The sequence below is a fragment of the Ochlerotatus camptorhynchus genome, unplaced genomic scaffold, assembly GCF_037179485.1.
Source record: "Ochlerotatus camptorhynchus isolate MF236.1 unplaced genomic scaffold, CSIRO-AGI_Acam_v1.1 ptg000493l, whole genome shotgun sequence".
NCBI lineage: Eukaryota > Metazoa > Arthropoda > Insecta > Diptera > Culicidae > Ochlerotatus > Ochlerotatus camptorhynchus.
In genome coordinates this window covers 78,072-99,340 of record NW_027040978.1, presented here as the reverse complement: position 1 = coordinate 99,340, position 21,269 = coordinate 78,072, and the positions used below count along the sequence as shown (strand labels likewise).

The 21,269-nt window shown below is 41.2% G+C and overlaps 1 protein-coding gene across 2 annotated transcripts in view; it reads right to left on the bottom strand.

The window, feature by feature from the left end:
- The window catches only part of LOC135712558 (probable serine/threonine-protein kinase tsuA), a 466,235-nt gene that overhangs the window by 407,809 nt on the left and 37,157 nt on the right, over positions 1–21,269 (bottom strand). The window contains exon 2 of one of the 2 annotated variants that reach the window (XM_065235520.1): positions 3,981–4,056. The gene's annotated coding sequence lies outside the window, so the exon portion shown is untranslated. The remainder of the gene's footprint in view (positions 1–3,980; positions 4,057–21,269) is intronic. The other variant, XM_065235521.1, reaches the window with a different exon arrangement.

Genomic DNA, 21,269 nt, shown 5'->3' with positions numbered 1-21,269 from the left:
AATTGAAAATTGGACAGTTGAAAATTGGACAAATGAAAATTGGGCAGTTTAAAATTGGACGATTGATAACTGGACGATTTAATTTGGAAAATTGATAATTGGACGATTGAAATTGAATTATTTAAAATTGGACAGTTGAAAATTGGACCAATGGAAATTTGGAAAGTTAAATATTGTATAATTGAAAATTGGCCAATTGAAAATTTGGCAATTGAAAATTGAACAATAGAAAATTGGGCAGTTGAAAATTGGACAGTTGAAAAATGGACAGTTGAAAATTGGTCAAATGGAAATTTGACAGTTGAAAATTGGACGATTGCTATTTGGACAATTTAATTTGGAAAATTGATTATTGAAGGATTGAAAATAGGATGATTTAAAATTGGAAAATTGGAAATAAGACAATTGAAAATTGGACAGTTGAAAAATCAAAAATCAAAAATTGTATAATTGAAAATCGCACAGTTGAATATTTGATCATTGAAAACTGGACAATTTAAAATTGAACAATTGAAAATACGATTGATAATTGGACAATTTAAATTGGAAAACTGATAATTGGACAATTGAAAATTGAATACTCTTAAAATAAACAATTGAAAATTGGACCATTGCAAATTGGACCATTGGAAATTGGACCTTTGGAAATTGGACCATTGGAAATTGGACCTTTGGAAATTGGACCATTGGAAATTGGACCATTGGAAATTGGACCATTGGAAATTGGACCATTGGTAATTGGACCATTGGAAATTGGATAATTGAACATTAGACAATTGAAAATTGGACAGTTGAAAGTTGGATACTTGAAAACCGTCAATTGAGCATTGGACAATTGAAAATTGGATGCTTGAAAATTGGACAGTTGAAATTTCGACAATTTAAAAATGAAAAATTAAAATTCGAACAATTGAAAATTGAACAATTATCAAAAGCGCAATTGAAAATAGAACAATTGAAAATGGAACAATTCAAAATAGAACAATTGAAAATGGAACAATTGAAAATGGAACAATTGAAAATGGAACAATTGAAATGGAACAACTGAAAATGGAACAAATCAAAATGGAACAACTGAAAATGGAACATATTAAAATGGAACAATTGAAAATGGAACAATTGAAAATGGAACAAATGAAAATTAGACAATAAAAAATAGAACAATTGAAAATTGGATAACTGAAAGTTTGAAAATTTTAAATTTGACCATTGAAAATAAGTAAATTGAAAATTGGACGTATGCTTATTGGATACAAGACAATTGGGCAGTTAAAAATTGGTTGATTGAAAACTGAACAAATGAAAGAAGACAATTTGCTAATTGAAATTTGGACAATTACAAATTGGACATATGAAAATTGGACAATTGAAAAAAAGGATAACTTAAATTCAGGCAGATGAAAACTTGCCAATCGAAAATTGGACGATTAAAAATTGAACAATTAAAAATTGAACAATTTAAAATTGGACAATTGAATATTGGACAATTGAAAATTGGACAATTGAAAATTGGACAGTTGAAAATTGGACAATTGAAAATTGGACAATTGAAAATTGGACAATTGAAAATTGGACAATTGAAAATTGGACAATTGAAAATTGGACAATTGAAAATTGGACAATTGAAAATTGGACAATTGAAAATTGGACAATTGAAAATTGGACAATTGAAAATTGGACAATTGAAAATTGGACAATTGAAAATTGGACCATTGAAAATTGGACCATTGAAAATTGGACAATTGAAAATTGGACGATTAAAATTGAACAATTTAAAATTGGACCATTGAAAATTGGACAATTGAAAATTGGACAATTGAAAATTGGACAATTGAAAATTGGACAGTTAAAAATTGGACCATTGAAAATTGGACAATTGAAAATTAGACAATTGAAAATTGGACAATCGAAAATTGGACAATTAAAAATTGGACATTCAAAAAGAGGTAATTGAAAATTTGTCCATGTAATTTTTTTTTTAATAATTCGTTCATTTTTCCAACAATTGAAAATTGAAGAAATGAAAATTGGAAAACTGAAAATTGGAAAATTGGAAAATTGAAAACTGCATGATTAAAAGTTAGGCAATTGTTAAATTGGACAATTGTAAAATTGGACGATTGTAAAATTGGACAATTCAAAATTGGGAAAAAGAAAATTGGACAATTGAAAATGGGACAGTTGAAACTTGGGAAATTGAACATTGGAGAGTTAAATATTTGACGGATGAAACATGACAATTGAAATTTGGGCAATTAAAAATTGGACAGTTGAAAATAGGACACTTGAAAATTGAACAATTTAAAATTGGATAATTGGAAATTGGACAGTTGAAAATTGAATTGTTGAAAATTGGTCAATTGAAAATGGAACAACTGAAAATTTATAATTAAAAGTAAAATAAATGAAAGTTGGACCATTGAAAAGTAGGCAATTGAAAATTGGACAGTTTAAAATTGGATAATTGAAATTGGGCAATGGAAAATTGGGCAATAGAATTTGAAAATTGATTCATTGAAAAGAAGACAATTAAATGTGGATTTTTAAAAATTTGACAGTTGAAAATATCATTGTAAAAATTTTACATTTGGAAATTGGCAATTGAAAATTGGCAATTGAAAATTGGCAATTGAAAATTGAACAACTGAAAATAGGATAGTCGAAAATTGAACAATTGAAAATTAGAAAATAGAAAATTTGATAATTGAAAATTGGACAGATGAAAAATGACAATTGAAATATGGACAATTAGAAATCTGATAATTTTAAAATGAGACAACTGAAATTCAGGCAGGTTAAAAATTGGACAATCTCAAATTGAACAGTTGAAAATTGGATTATTGAAAATTGGAAAATTAAAAATTGCGCGGTTAAAATTGGGCAATTGGACAATATAAAATTCGAGAATTAAAAATTGGACATTGGAAAGTTGGGAATTTGATAATTGGGCATGTAAAAAAATTACAATGGAAAACTGAACAACTGAAAATAGGACAATTGAAAATTTGAAAATCGAAAATCGGGCAAATGAAAAACAGACAATTTAAAATTGGACAGTTGAAAATTGGACACTTGAAAATTGGTCAATTCAAAATTAATCATCACATATTGAAAATCGTCAATTTCAAAACTGGACAATAACTGAAACAACGGTTGTTGTCTACTACAACTGCTTTGTACCAGTATGTTGCAACTGGCAGTGCAGCTAACCGATTATTAACCGCCCTATACGCCAACTCACAGCATGCATCGACCGCTGATCACATTTGATAAGAAACTAATTAAATCTGTTCACTGGAGCATTTTTTCACCGCAAAAAAAAATATCAGCCCGTTTATCAAACCCTCCCTCTTTTTGTCCCAACAGCTAGGATCCACCTGCAGAATTTTCACTGTGAACAAAAAAACACCATTACCAATTCAAAAACTGGATTCGTTCGGTTCGATCAACACCCTTCCATCTCCCACTCACCTGGCGCGATGTCTAGAGTGAGCGAACAGGCTGCTAATTAATTGTTAATAACAAATTATGAAAAATTGCATCAATTTGCTGCCACGCAAATCGATCGAACGGCGGACACCGACATAATCAGCTGATTATGCATCGATGCAACCACCACAACCAGGCACCGGGTTGAGTCTAGACGAACAACAAAAAATCCACCAATTATTTCCACCTAAAAACAAATACACTCACTCATTCACTCACTCACTGACGAGTTGGGGTCCACGGCGCAACTGCAACTCTGAGAATGAGCGTTTGTGAGTTTGATTCAGTGCACCATATTTGGAGGAAAGTAATTATCGCACTGCACTGACGTGCTGCAGCAGCAGCGGTGCATTTCGCGTGACAACCCACAAAAAAAGCTTCAGTATGAGGGCATACAAAAAACCGTACCCCCCTAACAATTTGCATACTAATTGATAAAATCCTGTTATTAGCAGTTGTTGAGTTTAGCTGGTGTTGCATTTATGACCTACCTTATTGGAAGCTCGCTCTCTCGCGCTCGGTCTCACTTGGTCAACTCTAGCAGCTGCGCGGCGATGGTGGTGGCTGCTGAAAAAAAAAATGAAACACATTAGATAAATCGGACGAGCTGCGTGGGGTGGAAAAAATAAGTGGACATGGAGGGGGGTTTGGGTAAAAACAAATTAGTTTTTCTGGATAAGAGTAGATTAGGAAAACGCGCTTTTGGCGTTGGTTGAATTGTGCACGAAAGAAAGCAGTTAGCCCAAAGTGTTTGCAGCGAGAGAGATTTTGAACCGTGATTAGGCTGGGTTGGGTTGCTGCTGGGTTGCGTGAATCCATTTTTAATTTTTCGGACCTTGATGGACACGCCATTTGAGTTCGGTTAGAGCGGCATTTTGCGAGATCATGGACAAATTTTGATCGAAAAAAATTTAATGTTTGGCATCAGCAGTTCGAACCGATTTACATATGAAACAGTTGTTTCTATGACCCACATACAGAAAATACAGAGATGGACATTTTGGCGGGAAAAGTTTCAACTTTCTTGGATAAGATCGCCTCGCCACCTTGCAATCTTAATTGGGTTTCGGTTCGGGGAGCACGTGGACACGCAACTACTATGGACTGCCGTCGGCATCACATCATTGTCGTTTGACGATTGTTAGCTGTTGATTGCAAGAGACAGAGGCCGAGAGAGAGAGAAACTTAAATGCGTGCAAACGTGACAGTAAGTGACGAACCTCATTCATTGTATCTCCCTGTTAAATGGAGCCGTTCGTTTTCGACTGACCTCTTCATGGTCGGCGGCTGGCTTCCGGCCGTTGCAAGGCAGGCAGCATTTGATTTTAGACGATAGGATTATGGAGACTCGCTATCGACGAGTTTGAAAGTTAAATTGAATTGGTAATTGCGGTTTTCGTCATTACTTTTACCGGAAGAGAACCGGAAGGCGCGGCAAACGGACCCAAATGGACATCATTTTTGGCCCAGTGCGCTTTATGGTTTGTTTTTAGGAAGCTTTTCATCACACTGAGGCTGTAAGCGGTGTTAGGAAATTTGGTTCGCTAATTTCGATGGGAAATATATGGGGACCCGGGTCGTAAATTAGAGCGTTTTCACCGTAATGATTTCGGTTTCATAATTAATGGGACACGGTCGTAAAAGTTTGTGGGAAGCTGACAGGTGTGTTTATCCAAGGGGGTTAGTCATAAAAACATGGTTTATATGTTTTCGCAGCTTTGGCTGTTAATTGTTTTGCCGTTGTTTTGAATTGTTGTTCTGCACTTCTTTTTTTAATGGATTGGGCCATGTTACGTTTTATTTCGATGAGCTTAGATGTACTTCTTCAAGTTTATTTTCCTGAGTTATAGATCATTAAATTGATTTTAAGCTTTAGTCCTGAGCCTAAGATTGGCGTAATTTCAGTATCACTAATGCTAACAAGTCTTAAATCATTAATTATCATCGCTAGAGCTTGCAAATACAACTATCCCTCCAGGCGCTTAATACGGACCGCATATATGGAAATCTTATGTATGGAGTCCACGTAGCAAGAACCGATTACTAACCGATAACGAATATGAATGCCTTAATTAGGTACAACGATGTTACATAGCAAAAAACTACAAGGGACAGCCTTATGGGGTTGTACGCAATGGTAACGTAGGATCTTATTTGTTAACTGCAGCAGGAACTTGTGTTTTGTGTAGGAAAAGACATTTGAGTGGGGTTCTCTCTGTTTATACTCTTTAGTATGACACACTTGACATATATGGCCCACAGCAACTCACGAAGAGCTACTGATTCCGATCAATAGCGGTGCGGCTTCTTCCTCCTTCTATGGATGCTCATATGGGCTGCAGTTCACTGCTTGTAGGAAACCTTTCGTTGTGTACTGGAAAACAATGTTCAACGACCGACGGACATCACAACACACGGTGATTGGAACTGAATCCGATCAGCGGTTGAGGCCAGCCTTGGTAGCTAGCTGCTTGCGGGGAGCTTTTCGTTGTGTACTGGAGAACACCACCACACACAACGCGGTGATTGAATAAACACCGTTTGGTGAGACCGGATGGAATTCAACTTTGAAATCTGTGTTAGGGAAATCGCTTTTCACAGCAAATCGGTGATAATTTTAATCATCAAAGCAACAGTTGCACATTCGTGCAATTTTCAATGGTAAAATTTTGAAAAATGATAAAGTCTTTAATTAAAAAGATGCGTAGAAATATATCTGATCGATTGGTGATAAAATTATTGAAATTGGTCCAGGGGCAGCTGAGTTATTAACATTCAAAATCTTTTATAATTTTGTTACATGTTCCATTTTCGGTTTTCACAAAGTGGACCTCCATATTGAAATCACAGACGTAGTCCTATGTCAAAAAAAAAAAAAACTTTTGAAGTGTCCTATCGTAGAACGGGAAATCACATTTGAAATTGTTCTGACACCCATAAAATTAAATGCCATTGTTAATAAACCGATATTACATAACATCTACCCTCTCGCGGAAATTTCATCCATCAGCTCATGGCAATTCTAACTATTTCAAAAATTACTCAGTTCGTCCATCAGGTCATGGTAAATCTAGCTATTTAAAAATTTCTTCAGTCAGTCCATCAGATAACGGAAATTCTTATCTACCATCCATCAGGTCATCAGCCGATACGTGCAAGAACTTGGACGGTAACCTTCTCACGAACGAGTGTGAGGTGATTGAGAGGTGGAAGCAGTACTATGACGAGCACCTCAACGGTGATGCAGCAGAAAACGAAGGTGGCACGGCAACAGACCTCGGAGCACGCGCAAAAGACGACAGGCTACCGGCCCCTGATCTTAAAGAAGTTGAGGAGAAGATCGGTCGGCTGTAGGACAACAAAGCAACTGGTGTAGATCAACTACCAAGTGAGCTATTAAAATACGGTGGTGAAGAACTGGCTAGAGCGCTGCACTGGGTAATTGCCAAGATTTGGGAGGAGGAGATATTACCGGAGGAGTGGATGGAAGGCGTTGTATGCCCAATCTACAAAAAGGGGACAAGTTGGATTGCTGCAACTACCGCGCGATCATACTGCTGAGCACCGCCTACAAGGTACTCTCCCAAACTCTATGCCGCCGTCGGTCACCATTTGCAAGAGAGTTCGTGGCGGGATCCATGGGTGCCCGCGCTACCACGGACCAAATTTTTGCGATTCAGCAGGTTCTGCAGAAATGCCGCGAATACAACGTTCCCATATATCATTTGTTCATCGATTTCAAATCCGCATACGACACAATCGATCGAGATCAGCTATGCAAGAGTACGAGATTATGCGACAGTGGATCGAGTGATGTGCGTTGTTCGAGTATCGGGGACACTCTCGAGTCCCTTTGAATCTCGAAGGGGGTTACGGCAGGGTGATGGACTTTCGTGTCTGCTGTTCAACATCGCGTTAGAAGGTGTGATCAGAAGAGCTGGGATAGACACGAGTGGCACGATCTTCAGGAAGTCCATCCAGCTTCTTGGCTTCGCCGATGACATTGACATTATGGCACGGAACTTTGAGATGATGGCGGAAACGTACATCAGACTGAAGGCTGAAGCTAGGCGGATGGGACTTGCCATCAACGCATCGAAGACAAAATACATGAAAGGAAGAGGTTCTAGGGATGACAATGTTAGCCTCCCACCCCGAGTTCAGATTGACGGGGACGAAATCGAGGTGGTCGTTGAGTTGGTGACCGTCGAAAATGATACCAGCAGAGAAATTCAAAGACGCATTATGGCAGGGAATCGTGCTTACTTTGGACTCCGGAGGACGCTCCGGTTGAATATCCACCGCCGCACGAAGTTGACTGTCTACAAGACTCTGATTAGACCGGTGTTCCTCTACGGCCACGAGACCTGGACTATGCTCGTGGAGAACGTGGTGTTTTCGAACGGAAGGTGTTGCGTACCATCTACGGTGGAGTGCAGATGGATGACGGAACGTGGAGGGGGCGAATGAACCACGAATTGTACCAGCTGCTGGGAAAACCATCCATCGTCCAAATTGCATGCCGCACGACGACCCAGTGAAAATGGTCCTAGAAAGCAACCCAACAGGAACAAGAAGAAGAGGCGCGTTGCGGGAAAGGTGGATCGACCAAGTAGAAGGCGACCTGCGGACCCTTCGCAGACTATGAGGCTGGCGAAGTGTGGCCATGGATCGAGTAGAGTGGAGACGACTTCTTCGGACTGCAGAGGACAACAAGGCCTTAGCCTGATTGGTAAGGTATCCATCAGGTCATGGTAATTCTATCTATCATCCATCAGGTCATGGTAATTCTATCTACCATCCATCAGGTCATGGTAATTCTTATCTACCATCCATCAGGTCATGTTAATTCTATCTACCATCCATCAGGTCATGGTAATTCTATCCACCATCCATCAGGTCATGGTAATTCTATCTACCAGTCATCAGGTCATGGTAATTCTATCCACCATCCATCAGGTCATGGTAATTCTATCTATCATCCATCAGGTCATGCTAATTCTATCTATCATCCATCAGGTCACGGTAATTCTATCTACCATCCATCAGGTCACGGTAATTCTATCTTTCATCCATCAGGTCATGGTAATTCTATCAACCATCCATCAGGTCATGGTAATTCTTATCTACCATCCATCAGGTTATGGTAATTCTATCTACCAGTCATCAGGTCAAGGTAATTCTATCTTTCATCCATCAGGTCATGGTAATTCTATCCACCATCCATCAGGTCATGGTAATTCTATCAACCATCCATCAGGTCATGGTAATTCTTATCTACCATCCATCAGGTCATGTTAATTCTATCTACCATCCATCAGGTAATGGTAATTCTATCCACCATCCATCAGGTCATGGTAATTCTATCTACCAGTCATCAGGTCATGGTAATTCTATCCACCATCCATCAGATCATGGTAATTCTATCTATCATCCATCAGGTCATGGTAATTCTATCTATCATCCATCAGGTCACGGTAATTCTATCTACCATCCATCAGGTCACGGTAATTCTATCTTTCATCCATCAGGTCATGGTAATTCTATCTACCATCCATCAGGTCATGGTAATTCTATCTACCATCCATCAGGTCATGGTAATTCAATCTACCATCCATCAGGTCATGGTAATTCTATCTACCATCCATCAGGTCATGGTAATGCAATCTACCATCCATCAGGTCATGGTAATTCTATCTACCATCCATCAGGTCATGGTAATTCTATCTACCATCCATCAGGTCATGGTAATTTTATCAACCATCCATCAGGTCATGGTAATTCTATCCACCATCCATCAGGTCATGGTAATTCTATCTACCATCCATCGGGTCATGGTAATTCTATCTACCATCCATCAGGTCATGGTAATTTTATCAACCATCCATCAGGTCATGGTAATTCTTATCTACCATCCAGCAGGTCATGGTAATTCTATCTACCATCCATCAGGTCATGGTAATTCTATCTACCATCCATCAGGTCATGGTAATTCTATCTACCATCCATCAGGTCATGGTAATTCTATCCACCATCCATCAGGTCATGGTAATTCTATCTACCATCCATCGGGTCATGGTAATTCTATCTACCATCCATCAGGTCATGGTAATTTTATCAACCATCCATCAGGTCATGGTAATTTTATCAACCATCCATCAGGTCATGGTAATTCTTATCTACCATCCAGCAGGTCATGGTAATTCTATCTACCATCCATCAGATCATGGTAATTCTTCTTCCGTGAACCCGGAACCTTTTCCGGGACCACCGGGTGGCAAATGTTGCTTAAGACAGTTGACATTGCCTCAGATGAATTCTTAATGACATTCTGTAGGGTGTCCTACGGCTTGGTCCTATGAAAATTACAAATTTTCCACCTTTCCAGGGTTCTCGGAACTTATTACGAGACCACCGGATGTCCAATGCTGCCCCGGGAAAAGTCTCTGATGAATTCTTCATGAAATTCTGTGAATTTTGGGGTGCCATATGGCTTGGTTCTATGGAAGTGACAAATTGGTCATACAAACGGTGCCTCCAGAACCTGTTCCGGGACCACCAGTTGGTTAATGTTGCTCATGCATTCTTCTCCAGCGTACCTTAGAAATTCTAACAATATTTTAAAGATTTATTTGTAGTAGACACTTATCAATACAAGTTTTGGAAATCCGTAAACATTTCTCCATATATTCTTTCTTTGCAAGACGTTCAAGTTTCATGTAAAACTTGCTGACTAATAAAAAATTGGTACGCCCCTCGCGCGCCGCTAGCACGCCTCTAGTGTTGGGAATCGAAAATCTTTGACAGTGGTTTGTTTACACTTCTTACAGAGAACAACTGGTGCAAGTTTGATCAAAGTAGTCGATTGCGTTCAGAAAAAAACGTCAAATGGAACTCGAAAGAAGTAAAAATATTGTGCACAAACACCTGGAAAATCCGGAGTGTTCCGGTTCCAAGCTGGCCAAAGTGCTGAAGATGCCGAAAACAACAGTTTGTCGAGTGCTCAAAACCTACAAGGAAACCCTGAATGTGGAAAGGAATCAGCGGACCTACGAAAAAACTGCAACCAGAGATCGTCAGCTGCGCAGCCAACCCCGGTCTTTCGAGATGTCACCAAAAGGTACAACACCAACTTTCAAAGGGTGCGGAACATCCTTGCCATGGAAGGATACAAGTCGTACAAAGCCAGTAAAAATCCGAACCGGCCATGAAGCACAATTCCGTGACCAAAAAGCGTGTTTTGACGAAACACAAGGGCTGCACTTTGATCTAGAGATGGGCAAACCGGATCAATTAGGTGAACGGTTCAGAACCAGATCGTTCACAAAGGTGATCCGGATCAGTTGATCGGATCATCGGATCACTTACAGCTACTGCATTTTAAATTTATTCGGAGATTCTACCTTGAGCACAGACAATTCATTTACAACTTATTGTCATCAATTATTCATTTATTATTTCTCTAATAATTCGCATCTACAAACGCATCCGTTAGTAATTATGGTTGATGAACAAAATTTTGGAAATGTTCCTCGGAGAAAGCCGGCTTCTTCTGTCGGAGCAAATCTGTCCAGCTTTTGAGAAAATTCGTTCGCAAGGAACAGACGTCGCCGGAATACAAAGCCACTCTTGCATTACACCATACAGCCTTGGATAAAGCAATTTTCTTGCCTCCCACCACTCCAGGGGATCCTTGGTTCTGGCAAGGTATGGTTCTGCCAAATATTTGTCGATTTCAGCGATTGCCGATGCAGACGGATTCTTGGTGCTTTGTAATTCATTGACTTTTGCATCAAATTCCTCCCAAACTATGGATCGACATAGTTTCTCGTTGTATCCTTCAATATGCACGTGCTGCTGATCTGAATTGCCAGGATCAGCTTGTCCAATACGCCTCATTATAGTTCGAATCTTCGCTGAATCCTTGCTTCTTGAATCTGGGGTCCAATAAAACTGCCAGGCCCACCAGCTCGTTGGTTTCCCTGCCACTAAACCGCATGCAGTTTTCGACAGTGAAACATTTTTCTCAGCTGTAATTTCCTCCTTGCTGCACCACCATCTGCTATCTGCTCTCGAAAACTGAATCGTCGGATGTTTGCCTCACTCACAACAACACAATTTTGACTGCAGTAATCAACAAAACAGCAAATGAACTTCTGCAACCCCAGCGGGTGTAATAATAAACGTTTGGATTTCGTTGTAACACTGGCATCATAAAAATATTCTTCGTCTCAAACGTATCATCAAAAACCATTGGGTACAACAGCGGGTTTCAGCTGCGCTACCTGACGAGAGTTGTCAAATGTGGGAAGACGGGTAGAAGCAAAGCAACATGTAAGAGCGAGTGAGAGAGAGAGATTCGAATCATTTTTGACAGCTCGTTTTCAATCCTTCCGATTCAAGAACATAGAGAAAAAGAGTAGTGAACTCTACTGAACCGCTGAGTCGGTTCTCATAAAAAATGAACCGTGGATCATTCATTCTCCGCGCTGATCCGAATCTTTTGAACGGATCTGGATCTGATCGCCCATCTCTACTCTAATCGATGACGAAACATATGTACGTCTTATATTTGTATATGCTGATGATATCGTTCTCATGGTGGTCCGAGCAACAGTCAGAGCATTACGAAGAAAACTTATACAAGCCACCGCCTACGTATCAACCTGGGCTTCGTCAGCTGGATTTCAGCTCTCCGCAAGCAAAAGCGGGTATACACACGTATGCTCGACCAATCACAAGGTCTTGAGCACCAAGATCCTCATCAACGGGAAACCGGTCCCATTCCATAAAACCATTCGAATCCTCGGAGTCTGCTTCGACCGTCACCTCACATTTGGCCCGCACTTCAACGAGGTTAAAAGCAGTTGTAAACAGCGAATCAACCTGCTGAAAACTCTGGCTGGGCGCCACCCAAATGCCAACCGGCAGACTCGTCTGAACGTTGCAAAAGCTATCATAAACTCACGCCTAACATACGGGATTGAAGCAACCTACCTCGCAATGCCTCTGCTGGTGGAAAAACTTGCACCCGTCTACCAGCAAGCCTTACGATTATCATCAGGCCTCCTCCCAGGTACTCCTGGAATAGCTGCCTGTATCGAGGGCGGAGTGCTCCCCTTCAACAGGTACATAACCAAAACAATCTGCTATCGAGCCATCAGCCACTGTGAAAACACGTCCGGTAGCAGGAAGGAAGGTTTCCTCCTCGTTGAGGCTAACCAACTCCTCAGAGAATCATCCAACCAAGTACTCCCACCGGTGTCCAGGGTCCACTGGTGTGGAGCCAGGGGTTGGAGCCTGCCAAAAATTCGAACCGACCCTACAATCAAAAATAAGTTTAAAGCAGGTTCCAACCCTTTAGCAGTGGCACAAACGGTCCTAGACCTTCAAAAACGAAAATACGAAGGATACTCAATCAGATACACCGATGGCTCGGTCGCTCAGGGGAAGGTGGGGATCGGGATCTGTGGTTCCAATCTCAGCGAAAGTCATCGACTGCCAGACCAGTGTTCGATATTCTCCGCCGAAGCCGCCGCGGCTTTCATCGCTGCCACCACCTCCGATGAACGACCGATAGCCATCTTCACCGACTCCGCCAGTGTGGTTGCTGCCCTTGAGTCCGAAACGAGTAGACACCCCTGGATCCAGGCGATCCAGGAACATGCACCAAATAACACAACATTCGTTTGGATCCCAGGGCACTGTGGTGTTTGGGGGAATGTAGAGGCAGACCATCTAGCAGCCTCTGGTCAGCACATGGCCAAATATACGCGAGAGGTACCTGGACCAGATCTAAAAAAATGGGTAACCAAAATTATCGAGGATTCCTGGAGCCGCGACTGGATAGCAGCTAGAACACCAGCTATTAGAAAATTAAAAGAGAATATTACTAGATGGGACGATCCATCACTGCACCGAGAGCAGGTCGTGATATCCCGTCTCCGAACTGGCCATACAAACATCTCCCACAACTACAAGGGAGATGGGCCTTTTAGAAGGATATGCGATCTATGCCTCACGCCGCAAACTGTGGAACACTTCATTTGTCATTGTCCAAAGTATGAAGGAGCTAGAACATGCTACGACATTCCTGAGAATATCCGCGATGCTCTAGGTAATGAGCCAACAAGAATAGCGGCCCTACTCGCCTTTTTACGTGAAGCCGGACTCTTCAACCATATATAACACTTAAAATCCCTATCATGACCAACCGTAACGAACAAGGAAAGCTAAGGAACGAAAATATCACCACGACCCGAACGAACACAAACCCTGTATACACCAGACCTAACGCAACGTAAACGGACCAACCGGAATGAGAAACCCCTTAACTGAAACGAGACAGGAACAAAACAAAAAACTCTGTTTAAAAATACTCTGTAAAAATATGATTTCAGGAGTTCCCATCTGGAACATCCATCCCTACCTTTTTTGAGAGCCTCCCCTCTGGAGGTTTAGAGATGAACCAGCCTAAGGCTGAAAGTCTCGTTAATAAAGGAAAAAAAAAAAAAAAACATATGTACGTCAAATTCGATTTTAAGCAGCTTCCCGGGTAAAAGGTTTAACACCGCAACTGGAGGTGGGGATGTGCCGGGAAGATTTAAGTTCGTGTTTGTCGACAAGTGCGCGAAGAAGGTCATGCTTTGACAAGCGATTTGCATCCTCGACGATGAAATGCCAAGTTTACATCGAAGAATGCCTGAAAAAGCGTGTATTGCCGTTCATCCGCAAGCATAGGGGCAAAGTCATCTTTTGACTCGATTTGGCCAGCAGCCACTACTCCGACAAGATCAAGTTTTGTTCCCAAGCTAATGAATCCTCCGAATTGCCCGGAGTTTCAACCAATCGAAAAATGCTGAGCTATTTCAAAGCAGCGACTTCGACGAAGCGGCGGATCAGTTACGGACATCCAGCAAATGCGGGCGCTGATGGGCTCCATCAAGAGGAAGGTTCGAGATTTCGTTCGAACTGGAGAAATGTAACCATCTAATGCTGTTACTTTGAAGTTTAATAAAAGCACTGTAAAGCAGCCATAAATGGACTTTTTAAACTTATTGAATCACGAATAAAAGGTCTTTTTCGTGCGTACCAATTTACTTTTAGTCAGCCTTTATTATCGTTCCGAGAGTTTTTCAGCTCATGTAGTCAAATAGTGCCAGAATTTGACTAGATATTCTCGGAATTCTGGGAGTTTGAATAATTTGAAATTCCGGTAGTCACTAGTTTTCCGAAAATTTTCTCAGTTCCAAAAGCATCAATGAGTTCAAAAATCCTCCGGAAACTCTAATGCCGTTTTAGTTTGAAGCGAACCCTCACCCGGGTTGCAACCTAAGAGCTGTCAAATTGTTAGTTTGAACGCCAGTTACCAACCTAGATTCACCACCAAGCAACCTGAAAAACGACTAGGTTCGAACCCGAATTTTTTTCGAGGTTCATAAGTCTCAGTTCACCCAGTTCACCGCGAGAGTGATAGTTTGAAGAAAGTAACCCAGTTTCGAACCAGGTTCACCAAACTAAATAGGCATAAGAACTCTCGATACGCCCAAAAACTCCAAACACAGCTTGTAGCAATCGTCCTGGTCGCTGACGGCCGGGTGTTTGCTCACCTGTCTGCGGAAGCTCGTGCCCAGGCTATTTGTTGGGGAAGGAATTTCAGTTAATTCGCCAGAGGTTCCCCCAGCATAAGACGACACGAACTGACCACTTTTTGGCACAATTGTTGCAACGAGATTAACTATTTTTTTTATTTATTGAGGAAAACTTCTCACAAACTTGGAGACAAATCCACTAATTTTTTTTCATTCTCTCAACAAATTTTCACACCCGCTTGCAACGATCTTTATTTTGTTGCTATGGCTACGCTCAGGGGTGGCCTGACGGTTGACGGCGCGATGACTGCGATACCCGACTAGAAAAGTTCGGACTGGCAGTGTTAGCAACACAGCTGGAAATAAGTTTTAAATTACAAACAGGAAATTCAGTAGCTACCGCAATCCCAAAATTGTGGGAATATCAGCAATTCCAGAAATCTTGGATCACCAGCAGCTGAAGTTCATGGCTTTGAGGGAACTTTGTCAATGCTAGTAAGCCCCAAAATAACGACAATCCTTCCGGAACATCGGAAATTTTGGTGATGTTGATAGTTTGTGATTTTTAAAACTTCCGGAAACTATCGGAAATTTGACAAATTTAGAATCTTCGGGAACCCCTGGAAACTTAAAACTCCAGTTGTTCTTCTTCTTCTGTTTCGCATTTCATGCTTATTGCTTATCGCATATTAGTTTATTGCGTGCTTTCAACTAGGTATTCTAGATGCACTTCCACAGTTAGTATTGAGAGCATTCGATGTCTGTTCCATTTTTGCATTAGTATACTTGTGTTGCAAGTACAATCATTCTCTTATGCCCAGGGAATTCGACCAATTTTCCAACCCGGCAAATTCCTAGTCCGGACCGGGAATCGAATCTAGCTACCTCCAGCATGGTCTTGCTCTTTGTAGCTGCGCATTTACTGACTGAAGTACGGGAGGCCCCAAACTTCAGTTCAACCTCTCTAGCTTCCGTTAAGTTGAGTCTAATGATGCAGAATTCCAAAAAGTTCTGAGAGTTCTATTTGTTCTCAGTGCTTCTTAGAATTCCTTAGAATTATTAGTGTTCTGAGAGTTGGATTATTTCAAACGTAATCCGAACCTTTCGATTCGCAACGCGGCTCTGAAGGCAAAGTGTTCCACCTGGTTCGTTCAGCAAACCATGAAACGAGCTAGGCTTCGAGTATTCAAGGTCCGGAAGGCACCGAACCGGCGTGATCAACAAAACACGGTGGCCAAATCCCGCGCAAGGAAGCTGTATCGAGAGTGGTTAACGATACCGATGTGTGTAGTTATGGATGACGAAACCTACATCAAGGCAGACGCAAATCAGATACTGGGGCTGAAGTTCTACGTTGCGAAATCACGGTTTGATGTTCCGGAAGACGTAAGGAAGAAGAAAGTGTACAAATTCGCCAAAAAATACTTGCTCTGGCAGGTCATATGCCAATGCGGTAAACTGAGTAAACCGTACATCACAATGGGTACCATCAACAGCGAAATTTACCGCACCGAGTGCCTCCAGAAGCGTCTGTTGCCCTTCCTGCGGTCCCACGGAGGCGAGACATTATTTTGGCCGGACCTGGCATCATGTCATTACGCGCGATCGACGTTGGATTGGTACAAAGACAATAACGTTGTTTTTGTACCAAAACCGCCAACCCCCCAAATTCACCAGAGATTCGTCCGGTGGAAAGATTTTGGGCCACAATGAAGGCCAAAGTTCGAAAATCGTCCAAGGTGTTTAAGAACGAGCTGGAGTTGAAGAAAGAATGGATGAAAGTGATCAAAAAGGTCGGCTCCACCATTGCACAAAATGTAATGAGGGGTCTTAAGGGAAAGGTGCGGGCTTTCAGCGATGGAAAGGAAATTGAATAAAGTGCCGAAACATAATCCATATGTATTAGTTCATTCCCTGAAAGTGTCAAGAAAATCAGATTTAAAATAAATTTTGGCGAGCACTTTTGCTGGTGCATTTTTTTTTCGAGTACAGGCCTTATATAATTTTGAATATTTTCGCAGTACTGGAAGTTCTCGTAGCTTTGGAAACTGCGATTAGTTTTTGAAGTTAAAGGAAATCCGAAAGTGTTGGAATTTTCAATAGATCGCTCAGTTCCGAGTATTGCTAAAGATTTTTTTTTAATCACTTCAACCATGTAAGGCCACTTAAGCAGCTTTTTGTTAAGCTTATTGTTAGCTGAGAGTTGAAGGAAAGTTTAAAAGCTGACGGTATTTTTCAGTTTTAATTTAATAATAATGTGGAGATTTTCGGAGTTTCGGGACCACCAAAAGTTCTTTAAATTGCTACACTTCATGGAGATGTAAGACTTTTGGAAATTATCGGTGTACCATCATTTTTCAGAGTTCTCAAGAGCTCGAAATGCCAATTTATGAAAATGTTTAGTTTGTCCATCAGCATGTCAAATTTACAAATTTCATTGATAGCCATCATAAACAGCTCCAGATTTAGGAGCTCCGGTATTTGAGATTTCCTATACACTTTCAGGTGGGTTCGCAAGCTGCTGTGCTGAAGATTCAAATTTTCTATCTCTAATAAATCTCGTTTTCAACCTACTAACGTTACATTTGTCACCATGCTAGGCGTACTAATTGCACCCAAAGTATCCAGCCATTGTTTAAAGTAACTAATGCGCTCGCCTGGCACCCCCCGCTCACACATCAACCGTGAACAAAACAAAAACAATACCTCAATAAACTATTAAGGCCACACTCGAGCGGTTTCCCTCATGCACTGCCTCCAACCCTGCATCCATCGATAGTCTTCCAGCAGGCAGGCGCCTGAAGGTCACCACTTAATTGGCCTCTCCAATCCGCAAAGCTCGGGCCTGGCACGCAATAAACGCGTTTCAGTTATTAATTTCCGCGACTTCCCGTCTCGTGGCCCGAGGACGAGGACGACCAAGTGACATATTCTGATTCGCTTTACCCGGCCCAACTCCAACGGCAATCAACCGCAAATGAAAATTGACTACTTTTTAGCTACTTTTTGAGCTAAGTCGAAGCCGTCGGCACCGGAGGCAAAGGTCAGCCATTAAACGAAATTAACTTATCAATCAAATTTGTGGCTGATGATGAGTTGCACGGCGCGGCGCCGAGGCTTCTGGTTTTTCTCACTGCTAGACACAGCAGAAGAAATGAGGAAAACTGAGCCTGCTACCGCTGCAACAGCCCTCACAAAGGAGAATATGCTAACCGTTCGGCCGGGATGCAGAGGGGGGGCAGGGCTGGACCTCACAATGATAAAAAGAAAATTGCTTCTTTTTTCATGCTATTTAGACGCAATTTATAATGTTCCGACCGTGGCGCACGCGGTTCAAACGCTGAATGCCTGAAATGTCAAGCAGCTGATGCGGGGAAAAACTAGCTACCTCCTTCCCAAACCAACGACGGCGACTACGGCGATCGGTATTTATCATTCGACAGCGGGAGGAAGAAGAAGGCAGAAATGCAACGAAAGTGATAATTTAAAAGCAAATTAACACTCATCAAACACTGTGCTAATATGGATGGACTCGAGTCAGCCAGTCTAGTGTGGGTTGAAGTCAACGTCAGTTGATTAACTACCCGGAGTTGTGCCCTGATGCACGGCAGCAGTGGGAAACGGGAGTTTGGATTGAGAATTAAGAAATTAAACAGTTGCAGTTGGTTGAGTGCGATGCAAGTGCGAAGTTAGTATAGGATTACATGGCAAATCTTTAGGCGAGTGGAATTAGAGGATAGGTTCATCGCATGCGAGAGAATATTTGTAGAGATTTTGGACATTTGTAGGACCTCCGACTATCTGGATTCAAGCCAACAAGGTAACATGCGGTTGGATTTGGAATGTTTTAGGAACGCTGGTTTACACTAAACAGTTTTTAAAATTATAATTGTGCCCTTAAGACCCATAAAATGTTCATTAATTAACATAAAAATGTTAAATTACTGAAAACCATCCAAGGCCATTTGAAGTGTTAAAAGCTTATCACTTAAACATACATTGAACACTACTTATTTTTTTGAGCAGCAAAAAATGTTATTTAAAAAAAAAAACTACTATTTGGAATGTCGCAGTGCTAGATTACTGATCATTTCATAAATTTACAAGAAGTATAGATAAGTGAACAATGAAGATATACAAGGATTTGAACAATTTTTCAACTCATGAACCGGAGACCAACGGATTTACTTCCCTTCCGAAGGAATGCGTGATCAGAGATGTTATACCTCAGAACATCTCGGCGGCGCCGACTGGGATTGAACCCAGGCCTGCTGGGGTGAGAGGTAATCATGCTTACCACTACACCACCGGCGCCGCTATCTATTTTGATTGGTGAGAAGGCACGTCTTTGGAAAGGTCCCAGAACGTTCCGAATAATGTGAAACATCACAATTCAATGAGGCTTCTTGTGAAAAAAAAAACTGTAGCGAAAACTAATACCTCTTTACCTTTTCCACAGTAATCAGGTACTACGACATACGCTAAATAAAAGAAACAGACATATCACAAAAGATCAAAGCATTGGTCGCAGTGATTATGACCGAACAAAGGAAATATCTTTAGGGAAGCGATGTGAACTTTGTGAACCTCCCTTAGCTCAGTCGGTAAAGGCGCAGCTACAAAGCAAGAACATGCTGGAGAGGGCTGGGTTCGATCCCCGGCCCGGTCCAGACATTTTTCGGTTTGTAAAATTCCTTGACTTCCCTGGGCCATAGAGTATGATTGTGCTTGTCGCATAATTATACTAATGCAAAAATGGTATAGGCATCGAAAGCTCTTAATTAATAACTGTGGAAGTGCATCTAGAATACTTAGTGCTTTCGAATTCTGGCAACTCTGTTCGCTTATTGTGCAAGTTTAGTATCATCGGCTCTCAAATTTTTCGGAAATTCACTGTAAAAGTACTTCCTATATTTGTGAGTGATTAGGGCAAACATCAAGAAAGTGCTAAGGATTATAATTTTGTACGTGAGTAGACAGAGTTTTGCAAAATGTCTACTTAAATAAGTAGTTTTTATTCACTCCCAGTGGCTTATCGGGAGAAACAATACATGTGTGCAGTGTCTGGAATAAATACAGCTCATCTTGCATACAAGTTAAGCTAACCTTTATGCAAAAAGTGAGGTTAGGTGAACAATAACAAATCACAACATCGATTTATAGTGATAAAAATTGAGTGGTGAATACAATAAAAGTCCCACAAGTGAAGTTATTTATAGTTTTTTGTCAGGCTGTCGCTTTCGACAAGGCCAACTTTCTGTAGATCAATCTCACCACTTGTTAAGGGCCACCCACATTAGATCCGTTTGCGTTGCGTTGACGTAAATGTGACAGTTAGACAATAGATTTAGCTGTCACTTTGCCGCAACGCTTCCAATCCGGATCTAATGTGCGTGGGTCTTTACCGTTAAATAAACAACCCACAGCTGGACTAACTAAGTGGAGCTGGTCAAAAACGTTACAAAAAACTGTTGGAAAGTGGGCATAGTCGAGCAGAAGCTTTCAGTTTGGCTAAAAACCCACTTACACCATCAGATCCATACAATCGACTGCGAAACTCGGACCTGAATGGGTCAAATACAAGTGGTAATCCAACACCCGCTAAAATTGCTCGGCAGAACTGGGGGGTACTCGTAAACCTCCAGTCAAGAATAGTTCGGTTCAAAACCGTATTGATGCGTTTCGATCAGAACACTCAGAACCTCCTAGAGGTAAAGAGGGTAAGATCAACCCATCCTACAGCGATGTTGCGAAGTATGTGAAGCTGGGTGTGCTCCCAAAAGGATACCCGAATATGGAGCTTACAACAGCTCAATTAATTGCTACGCAAAAAGCACTTTTAGCTAAAGTAGCAGGACAACGAAAAGCACCATTGAAACCAAAATTTGGCGATTGTGTTTTCAAATCGTTAGTCATAGTCTGTAAAAATAAAGAAACTGCAGACTGGCTAAAAAGCATTATTTCTACAGTAACTCCCTGGTCAGGGGCAGAGCTGTTAGCAGTAGATGAAAAAGAAATTCCGCGTCCTGAAATACTCAGAAGAGAAATCTACATGATGGTAGTGAAAGACCAGGGCAAAGGGATGATGGTGAATCTCAAAAGACCCACGTAGGCACTGGCGATGACAAGATGATCGTAGATCAAATTGACGAAATCCCAGGACCAAGTGGTGTCGAGAGCAAAAAAAAC